The sequence below is a fragment of the Mus caroli genome, unplaced genomic scaffold (assembly GCF_978045245.1).
Source record: "Mus caroli unplaced genomic scaffold, Mus_caroli_1 scaffold_4, whole genome shotgun sequence".
NCBI lineage: Eukaryota > Metazoa > Chordata > Mammalia > Rodentia > Muridae > Mus > Mus caroli.
Window position 1 is genome coordinate 16965337 of NW_028227259.1, and position 11357 is coordinate 16976693.

At 40.3% G+C, this 11357-nt stretch overlaps 1 protein-coding gene across 1 annotated transcript in view; it reads right to left on the bottom strand.

The window, feature by feature from the left end:
- Sema3d (semaphorin 3D) overlaps nucleotides 1–6497 on the bottom strand; it is a 199440-nt gene extending 192943 nt beyond the window's left edge. Inside the window, exon 1 of the mRNA XM_021162841.2 lies at nucleotides 6026–6497. The gene's annotated coding sequence lies outside the window, so the exon portion shown is untranslated. The remainder of the gene's footprint in view (nucleotides 1–6025) is intronic.
- Nucleotides 6498–11357: the final 4860 nt, after the last annotated feature.

The window sequence follows — 11357 nt, forward strand, 5'->3', positions numbered from 1 at the left end:
ATGAGTAATAAATATCTCCTGGGAAAAACAATAATAAGTATCAAACTTCATAATACCTGAATTTAATACTTATAGACTAATTTTTATAAGGATAAAAAAGAAAGAAAAACCTTAAGCTAGTTTTATACATGATATATGACATAAAATTTAGATTATGTAGATTTATTTTGAGATCAATCCATCATTACCCATGGATCCAGCTATGCCTTTTTAATATTTGAGAATTTCATTCATGAGTACTCTACTTTCATTATTTCTACCTTTTCGCTCCCCTGTTCCAGCTCCCACTTCCTCTGCACCATCTCACACACATGACTTAATTATTCTTAAACATGTATACACAAATGCCCACAGTCACATATACAACTCACTGAGTCAGTTACTGCTGCTTGTAGGCATATGTATTCAGGGATGACGACTTGGGTTGGGTAACTCACCAGGGAACTTTCAAACTTTGAGAAAATATATTCTCCTTTTATCAGCAGTCAGTGATTACCTGTAGTTCTTCATCAAAGAGTGGGGACACAGGAAATATCCCCAGGCTATGTTGGCATGTCAGTTGTATTGTCATCATGCAGGTCTTGTTTAGGCAACCATATTTTTGAGATTGTGTGGGTACAGCTTTCAAGGGACTATTTTAAAATGAACTTAGTAGGATGCTTTTCGCTGAGTCTCATTTTTAATGTTTCATACATGCTAAAGATAAATTATTTCCTATATTATTTCTCAGTTTTTAATTTATTAAGTCCAGACAATATCTTACTGGGAAAGGTTCTATTGTAACTTCTCCTATGCAGTACAGTTGAAGTTACAGGTACTTAGCTTACTTACTTAAATGGCAGTTGGAAAGGTCATCCGCATGAGAAGAACACCATAACCCTTGCAGTCATTTTAAAGTATTTAAGAGACTAAAGAGAAGGGATGGTAAAGTGTATGACTCAATCATGAAACAAAAAATATCAATCTCCTAATGGTAAGTTCTCAATGCCATTTTCATATATATTAATACTACATTATTTACCACACAAGTAATCTTACTGTATTTTAAGAACCTGAATAATTTAGTGTTGTTTGTCTGTTTGGTGTATGTATTCGCCTGTGCATGCAAATGTGTGTGCTTTATTGACTTGCTACATTAGGAAGCATAGTTCCACTCAGATTAATTTTGGTTAACTAAGATAACATTTCCACTTTCCTTGGATTTGCCTGTGAAAATGTTACACGGCATTAGTTATTGAAATATTTGGTTTTAAAGTTAGTAGGCTAAATCTCTCCAGAAGTAGCAAGGGGTGTAAAGGAAGTTGCTTCTTTTTTTCCAAAGCAGAAGGTGACACAAAAGATGGTTCCTGCGGGAAGATTCAGATTCATCCATGTAAGACTGGTCAGTGAGTCACTTCACACTTTGCTTTACTCATTCCTGTCAGATTAAGGCTTGTATGCATCTCTTATGAAGTGCTGCATTTGAGTGAGCACGCTGAATGCATTTACTAATAGAAGATTAGTAACCTGCTTGAAAATTCCCTGGTTCACTGCTATTAAAATGCTACAACGTAAAATGCATAATCAAATAATGATAGTGACAGATCAGAATAATTAAGAAGAGCTGCACATTTTAATATATACACAGTCTTTTATTATCAGAATTCAATATAACTTAAAAGTGTTGTAGCTGCTTATATTTTTTATTTACAACAATTTGTTTTGTTTTGTTTTGGTTGGGTTTGGTTTTTCTTTTTTTTCAAGACAGGGTTTCTCTGTGTAGCCCTGGCTATCCTGGAACTCACTTTGTAGACCAGGCTGGCCCTGAACTCAGAAATTTGCCTGCCTCTGCCTCCCAAGTGCTGGGATTAAAGGTGGGTGCCACCATCGCCTGGCTTATTTACAACAAATCTATTTTACTGTCTTTTTTTCTCAGTGTTTGGTTGATTACAATTTAAACTAATATGTCCACAGATGACATTGTTTAAATTCTTCCTGATTATGTTCTTGCAAAAATATCCAAGTATTTGGTAACTTTTGTAGTACAAAAAAAAATTCTTTTCTTATGTGCCCTTCCTATATGATAATTATATACCTTTTTATCACTAAACTCTTAGCTTCTAAACACTTTTTTTGGTGTGAAAGTGTAATTTCAGATATGAGAAAATATCTCACTATAATCAAGAAAATAAATTCTGAACCTAGTCATTAAATGTGTTATTTTGTGAATATTATAGATATTTAAAATACCATTAATAGATTAATTGGATTTCAATAGTTTGTGGTATATGCTCTGTACTGTATTAACTAAATGTATTAAAAGATGAGAGAAGATAAATTATTACCCTTCAGATTCTTAGTCTAGTCAGTAATTAGAACCACCACATACAGAAAAACTATTGAATTATCTCACTATAATAGGAATGGAACTTCAAAGACACAAAGGTAAGGGAGGATTTGGCCACAATTTCCTAGAGGAAGGGAAGTTTTAAAAACCCAAATTGTGAGATATGCACAACTGTGGCCACCAAATACTGCCAAGTGTCAATCATCATGTTTATTATTGCTCCATATTCCCTAACTGCAAATTCTTACTTTGTTTTCATCTCAAGGCTTGTGATATGGAAGAATCAAATACCTTTAAACCTTACTTTGGTACTTTATGTCGCTCCATGTATTTATAGTGATAATAAAATATTACCAAAACAGATCTTTTGCTACTCTTGTTTATTAAATAAAGTATTACATTAGAAGTATTATTTTCAAAGAATGTGTCATTAAAGTATTAAGCCTTAAAATGGAGGAGCAAATTTTAGTCAACTTCTGTTTACCCTAAAATAATGGAGTTGTTTTAAACAAGCTAAGATATACTACTCCTACTACCGGCAAGAGTGGTCCATTGAAATAAGACAGTCCCCATCCATAAGAACGTGGCAGAACCTTAGCCCAGCGATTCTAAAGGAATTGCTAGGCCATGGAATGTCGCTAGTCTAGAAGTTATCTACTGCAGCACCTGGTAATTTCTGCAAACTCTATGACAGTTAATATGCCATGTCCATGCAATGAATCATATGAAAGATAAAATCTACATTAATTTTACTTCAAGTACAATTGGAGCATGCCCCTATATGGAAGAGAAGATAGGAGAATAGTGAAGCTTGCAGGTGACTCCGGTTCAAACCTGTGGCAGAGAAGCTTGCTTGGCTTTGTCATTGATAATACTGGTGACTTTCCCTGAGAATAAAAGTAATCACCACTCTGACACAAGCGCCCTGCACACAAAGTAAAGGACCTGTAACAACAACAACAACAATAATAATAATGATATTTAATAATACAATCAGTTTATCTCTGTGCAACTTCCCCCTCCAAACCATACAAGCTCACTAGGTAAATTTGCTTATGAAAGCAGTTCTGTACATGGGGAAGGAAAATGGCAGTAAATATTTTTCTATCATTTCACCTAGAATTTCTACTCATCTTAAATAGTTTCTAGAGACTCTCAAGACATTTGTATTGACAGACATTTTTTTTCATAAGACTTCTCCCGCAGGAAGCTGAATGAATGTCCCTGGAGTTGAACCTTTATTCTTTCCAAGGAGCAGGAGACCTTGTGAAGGCAGCACAGTGGTGTCAAATGTAAAGGCTTCCATGTGTAGGTCCTGGGACAGAGGACACCTTCATCAAAACAGGTGTTCTCAGCATCAGAGTTGCAGGTGAATAAGGATACCTTTTTTGTTTAATAGCACCATTGAAGCCACTGTAATTTCTAAAATATTCTGTGTGTGTATCTTTTATATAAATTTTATAGGTCTAGAGATGACTTATGCTGTCTTCAACCAACCTATTTAATGCTCTTGACATATAAATGGTTGCTAATAGAGGTCTTCAAAAAGTTCCCTTACAGTCATGGGAAGCTATCCTAGGTTCCTGAAAGAGGTCAACCCACACCCTAATAAATGAGCCCCTGTAGCAGCCCTACCCCTTACAACATATATTTGTTCGCACACATCAAGACCATGTTGGCTCATTATTGTTGCTTCTAAAATGAACAGAGTGGGGGTTTAGTATATTCTCCTATCAATGTAATTTTTAAGAATTATGATTAGTTACAAGTGACATAAAAGCCAAATGGAACAATACTAATTTCTCCTTTTTAATCATCCAGAGAACATTTACACAATTCCAAGAGTATTAAAACACTATACAAAGCACAAGGACACAATGGGTGTTTGATAAATGTCACTTCCCTTCTCCAGCAATTTTCCATTTCATAAGTGGGTAAATTCCATGTGAAAATTTGGCAGTCTGAATCGGTACCATTTAATTATCTCTCAACTCCCTCCTGAGCCTCACCTTATCTCATCACACATCACTTCCTGGCCTTTCTTTTTAAGGGCCAAGGTCTGTTCCCATCTCCTGACCTGACCTGTCACTGGCCAGGACTCCAAAACTACAGGAGGCTAAAGCAACTGATGGGTGTGGACGATCACTCCCAGTTTTGATCTTTCCTGCTCATCTTCTGGCTTTAGAAAAAGAGGGAGGGCTGAAGGCTTCCACAGAGTGATGACAGAAACCTCCCTCCCTTCCTTACCCTTCACATTTTTCTTTCCACATGCCAAACGAAGAAGACACTGATTGCCCTTGCCATGCTTTTACACAAAAGCAGCAAGGATACACAGGAGTAGGGGGCTCTTATCATCTCCTTTATGCACATGTAATCGCTTTTCTCCCAGTTGATTTCTCCACCTTCCCAATGCTTGTGCACATATTAAAGAGTTTTGCCCCACCCCCTACCCCCCGGAACTTGAGAGTTTAGGTCCTTTCCCATTCCTGGTATTTACTGTTCTTTTTCTGGTCCAAATAGGAGTTCCCGGTTAGAGAGGCATGTGATGTAAAGGGTTTGGGTGGAGAAAGAAGAGTCCACAGTCCACGTAGGGATACTGCATTTTATTAGAGACTGACACTAAACGGTAAAAAGTTTGCCAATTTAATTCCGACATCCTTAATACCTAATGCCTGAGGTCAGCGTCCCAGATGCCAGGGCTATCTACAATCCAGTCCCCCACATTCCAGATAGCCCTGTCACAATACAGGGATGTCTCCTCCTCCTGTCTAGTCCCTCCTAGCACTGAGACTTAAGCAAAGCCGTGAGGTTGAGCACAAGTCACCAGGAAGGGAATAACAGTTCCGAGAACAGCTCTTCTGAGGCTGCCAGGGCAGTTAGCGACCATGAGCAAGAGGGACAGTCGACAGCGTCCTTGGGGTCAAGTGCCCAGTGGGGCTCACGTCTGGGGCCACAGAGGCTTCCCTAGCCCCAGAACACTTAAACACAACTTCACTTTACAGACAACAAGCTCCAAGGCTAGTGTCTGACTTCAGATCCTCCCACCCCACCCACCCGTCCGCCCCAGCCCGCCCCAGCAAGAAGGATGCGCATTTCCATGCGAGCGCCAGTCACAATTCCTTTGCAAGAAAAAAGGGACATCGTACCTCAATTTCCCACAATCAAAACAACAACTTCAATCTCCCTACTGTGTCCCCAGCCCAAGTAGAAAAGGGGCAAGCTGGGCGCAGTTGCCCTTTCCTTAATTCACCCGGGACCTCACTACCATCGCGGCTCCAAATGAACCTGTAATTGGGAGTCTGGAAGTATGTCCTTAAAGTCCCTTGGCTATCCAGACTAGGGAGGGGTCTAGAAAGCTGGCATCCAGGGAGAGAACAGAGTTCTTGAGCAGGGCGCCCCAGGAAGCAAACTTTTGGCGGCGCAGGCTGGCGGGACTTCGAAATGAGATTCTGAAACATAGTGACGAGGTGGCACTGCGCCCCAGTTGTCGCACAATCTCCGGAGCAGAGCTCAATCTCCACCCGGGTCTCAGCATCCCGTGCGCTCTCCAGCGCCTTCTCAGACTCGGCACAGGTCCCCAACACCCCAGTCTCTATGGATTATCACTTGGGATCCACAGTGACCCCCGCATCCCTGCTTAACTTTAAGTCGCTAGAGCACCCTCCCATGGAATAGCAGGTGATCCGAACACAGTCTTACCTTCCTGCTAGCAACTCTTGTCGCTTTTCCTTTCCTTACGTGGCAGGCTCAGGAGAGAGGAAAGGACAGCCGAAGGAAGCCAAGAGGATGGCGACCGTGGGCACAGGCGCGAGTTCTTCGGAGCGACAGCCCGGGCTGAACCCCGGAGCACAGGCGGCCCTGGCAGAGCAATGAGGCCGCGGCTACGGCCAGGCGGGAAGGCAGGGGGCGCTCCTGTCCCCCCCGAGCGCAGCGCCTCTCTCTCGGACAGCGACCCACCAGTTGGCGCTTAGGCCAGCGAGCGTGGTGAGGAAAGGCACGCTCCAAGCAGGAGGGCGGCTTTTAAGTTTGTGGTGTGACCGCAGCAGCTGTCCTGGGAGAGACTCCGTCTTTCTAAAAAGGGGATGCTCAAAACGCCAGGGATTACCTCTCCCTTCAATCTCCTCCCCCAGCTCCCAGCCCCTTCTGATGTGCTGGCAATCCCTCAGAGGGAGCAAACCTTCCCTGTCTCAGCCGCGCTGTCCAGGGTGGGTTTGGAGGTAGTTCCGGCCGGATCTATGAGTGTTTTGTGTTTAGGGGAGGATGAGGTATCTGTCCATCAGTAAAAACAGCCTGTGACGTCTTCGTCTGGGCCTGGGTAATTTAGGAACCTGTGTATTCCCTTCACTTTCACAAAGTACTCTAAGGACCTCAGACAGGAGCAATTGCCACTTAAAAATTCCAATTGCCTTGGAAGAGTACAGGTGTTTCTTTGTAAAACTTTGGCCTGCAGTTAGCTAGCCTGAAGGGTTGAGCAGCAGGATCAGGAATTAGTCCTCCTCAGTGACTGACAACCCTGAAGGTCCAGGTGGAAGCATTGAAACATAGAGTCTTCACCTGGCCTGAGATGGGGGTGATCTCTCTCTCTCTCTCTCTCTCTCTCTCTCTCACACACACACACACACACACACACACACACACACACACATGAGCACAAACTCCGGGCATATTTTGTGGAAAGGAATATTCCCCAGTTTGGAGGGGAGATCCAAAGAAAATCCTGTATAAATAGCTTACTTTGATGAATGTCTCAAAATTCACAGGCTAATGTAGAGCCATCCATAAAGACAAAGAAAGGACCTGTACAATCAAGTCTTGTAGATAGCACCATGGCAAATTCTACTGCTAATCATAACCTAGGTTGCCACACAAAACTCTCTTGAATTGCTCCCATAGAAACCAAACAGTGGGGGGGGGGTAGGGTCCTGAGTGTGTGATGAACCCAGGAGCTTCAAGGTTCCCATGCAACGTTCAAAAATGACAGCAGATCTGTCTGGTAGTTGGGGGTGGTCAGGAGACAAGGGTAAAATGATGGAAGAACTGAAGGGCATGAAAGAAACACTTAATTCATCAGCCTCCTTCCAGTCCAGAAAACAGGGAACCACAGAAGCTGAGTCACTTCACATGGTAGGTGGCTGGTGGTAGAGTCATCCTAATGAGGGGCTTAAGTTTCCTGACTCTGACCAAGGTTCTTTACTGTGTCCCATGCTGCCGATCTCTATAACGTTGATTCTGCCTGTCACCAACCAACCCCATAATTTTTCTCTTTGCACATAGGAAAACTGAAATCTTCACAGACTACCTCAACCCATAGCAACTTCTTCCTGAATTGTCCTTGTCAGTGTGCTGTTCTTTCATAATTGACCATAATTTTAGTGTGTTTGGCATTAGCCTCTAGTTTTGTATTGTTTTATTTGCTCACATTATTAACTATTCATCAACAATTCAAACTACATGTAGGGACCCAATACCTCTTTTTAACTCCCACAGCAGAGCTTTGTGCTTTTTCACAGGGAGGATTCGTGGTGAGGAGTTCTCTACTTTAAAGAGTTATTCATTAATTCTTGAATATTTTCTCAGTTTATTAGCTAGAATATGATGGTTAGCTAGAATTGCTGTTAACTCTTGATTTCTCCCCCCATTTCTCCCTCATGTCTAAACCGTGCAGCTTAGTATCCTTACTAAAGGACACTTCCTCATTGCTACCATTTCAACTTTCCACAAAGCCCCTACAAGCATTAATCATTCCCTCCTGTTTTCCTAAAGCACTCTGATTTCAGTATTATTAGAAACCCTTTTCATGTTATATCATAATTAGTTAGGCATGTGCCTGCATGCAATATAACATGCTGGTTGTTTGTGTGTTTATTTCCCTAGACCCTAATACGATGCTCAGGAATTAGCACTGAACTGTTTAGTTTTAAGTACCCTCACTCCAAATTTAGGCTGAATCTGCTGGAGCCTTCTGAATGCACCATGAGAAAAGAACATCTGGGACGTGGGTTCTGTGCTTTCTTTCCTTTTAATTACTCTGAGCATGAAGCCGGCAGAATCAACTGCAGAGTCCCAAATTATGATGAATGGTCTCAGCTGAGTCTGTAGCATACTGAGACTTGGAGTTCTTAACTAGAATGTCCTAAATATGATAGGTGTTCAGCAATCTGTGGGTGTGGATACATTGATGAAAACAGTGTATAAGATGGAAATACTCAATTGCTGAACTTTTCCCACTGGAATGTTTGTTAACTGTACTGTATCCCAGTAGGGTGGCTTTTAAAACTCCAGGATGCTGAGATTATTGTCATCAAAAGAAAGTGGCTTCTTGTCCTATGGGACTATACACTATCTGAATTCTTGCAGTGACACTTAGAAGAGGGGGAGTCACATTGTTTTGCTAAAATATAAGGTTCATTGTGTAGCTTAACTTGTGCCCAGGGATTACTACTTAGGACCAACAAGCAATCTGTAGTTAGAATGGAAAAACACACATCATCATTTAGGAGTATCTAATCGCCTCTAGTGTGTCTAGCTTCAGACTGGGGGGAAAATGTAGGGTAGAGAAAATACATATTTTTCAAGTATTTAAAAAAAACTGTTTAAGTAAATTGCATATAGCGAATCCTGCTGCACAGAGACATGTAGAAGATAATTACCAGGTTCAGAACTTAAGCCTAACTGAATCTCATAATTGGGAAGTGTTCTCAGGACAAGCTACTAGACTGTGACTCTTCTCATGAAATCTACTGTCTTATTTCCCTCTAGCAAAGTTCCCCAAACAAATATAACTTCAGTGATTTTTGAAAGAAAAGGGGATGAAAAAGATGTTGAAAATTTTATGCCCAGAGACAAAATTACAACAAATACCACGTTAGGGATGTACTTTTACATATTAACACATCAATACAGAAAGATAAGCCTGAAACTGGGGCATATGATAATCCAAATTTAATTAGAATAAGTGATATCATGAGTTAAAAGTTGTTTACACACTTTATCTTCTATAAAGTATTTCTCCTTATAAGGATTTAGAAATCCCCACACACGTACATTATTTCATTTGATCACAAAAATTCACTCAGATTTTAGTTCGTTATATTTTTTACAGCATCAAACCATTAGGTATACTTAGCTAGTGGTTGAAAACAGCATATCTAAATTTTATCTTTTACATATTAATTACAGGAGAACACAACTGCTTCTCATTATGAGATATGGACAGTAGATAATTTATGATTACTCAATTGGAATGCAAAGCTATCTGAACCTCATGTTAAGTCTTCACTCTGAGCTTTTTTTTATACTATGAATAATCACACACTTTCACAGTAGGAGCAACCTCAAAGACCGCCTAGTGAGAAATCATCTGATGAGGAGACCAGAGCCAAGAGAGATGGAATGAATGCCCAACTCTCTCAGGTTCCTGCCCTGATACCCTGTCTGGAATGTTGCACTATACTATAGAGTCTTTAAAAAAAAAAAAATCAGCTATTTTTCAAGACTTTCCAGGCCAGCATCTTAGGGTTATATTTTCTTAGCTGGGTTGGGGTGTGGTGAATAATTAAATTCAGCAGGAATGTGTTTCAAAATAAAAATAAAAACACAGCCCAACCCCTTTGGCACAAATCCTGAGACCTCAGAAAAGAAAAACCTCCTTGACTTTGAAATTTACTAGAAGTTGAAAAGGTTTCCATACTTGACATGGGAGTCCACATGGGTGCTGCTGAGAGAGGTGTTTTGAAGTTAGATAAATGATTCCTTGTTTTCATTTGCAACAATATACTTTTATCAATAAACAATCCCAAAGGAAGGAGTTTAAGGAAAAGTAATTTCTCTATGTATGACTTGCAAAAAACACCTTTGAGTTACCTCCTCCCAACCTCCCTTCACCCTTGCAGTCTATGTGAGGTAGTGTATTCTTTTAGGGCAGTGGTGAAGATGGTCCTGAAGATATCTAAAAGAAGTAATCCTTGTTTGCACAAGGGTGATAAAATGAAGAAAAATATGCCCTCTTGTGGCTTATTTGTTCTGGTTCAAAACTAATCGACAAAGCTCTGTTATTTCCCCAAACCCAAACATACCTATGTCCCGAGTGGAATGAAACTATTCTTTTGTGTGTTAACTGGCAAGCACAGGTCGGTGGAGAGAGCAGGCAGACATTCCACAGCTTCTGCTTTGTTTAAGGTCATAAGCAGCTGCTCAACCACAAAGAAATCACTACTGACGAAAACATGGGATGATTTTCCAAAATAACCCACAGATTTGTCCAGATATGATCAAAATGCCTTCTACATAAGTGTATTAGATAGAATTTCTCTCTTTAAAATAGTGAAGGTTTTTTTTGGACAGAGCTGAACCATCAGTTTCCACAAATAGGAGAAAATTCATGATTTCCTCACTGCTGTGTCTGTGCCTCTACTTATTCTTTGACTCTGAAACCATGCTTATTTTTCCATTAAAATTGTACGATATATAATAAAGCAATCATGAGAATAATGATTTTCATTCTGTCTTGTTTCCTTTTTTTTTTCCTATTAGGTTACTCCGAAATAATATAACAAGTATGTTACATTCTCGGATTCTAAAATATAATTAGTTTTATAATATCACACAAAAATTTCGCTTCCTGTTTCAAAAACAAAACACACAGTTTAATGAACAAATGGTGCCCGTGTTCGTCAGCCTTCGTTTACTTTAACAAAATACCTGAGATAAGAGAACTCGTTGTCTCCTAGATTGGGAGGCTTCAGCCTGTGATTAATTGCCTCTTCTGCTCTGGTGCTTGTGAACAGGAAGCACGTGTTTCAGGAATGTGTGATGAACCAAAGCATAGGCTTATTTATTTGCTTCATAATACTAATTGTATCCCTGTGTGTTTAATATATTACTAAATTATCACTATTTTTCAGAAACTTTGCAATTTCATCGTCTAGTGCCTACCACTAGCTGAGTAGGGATTGAAAAGGAGGGGGCTGGGAGAAGATGCCAGAGTCCCGAGATCCCCTTAAGGACATGTTCCCATGTGCCAAAAGGCTTT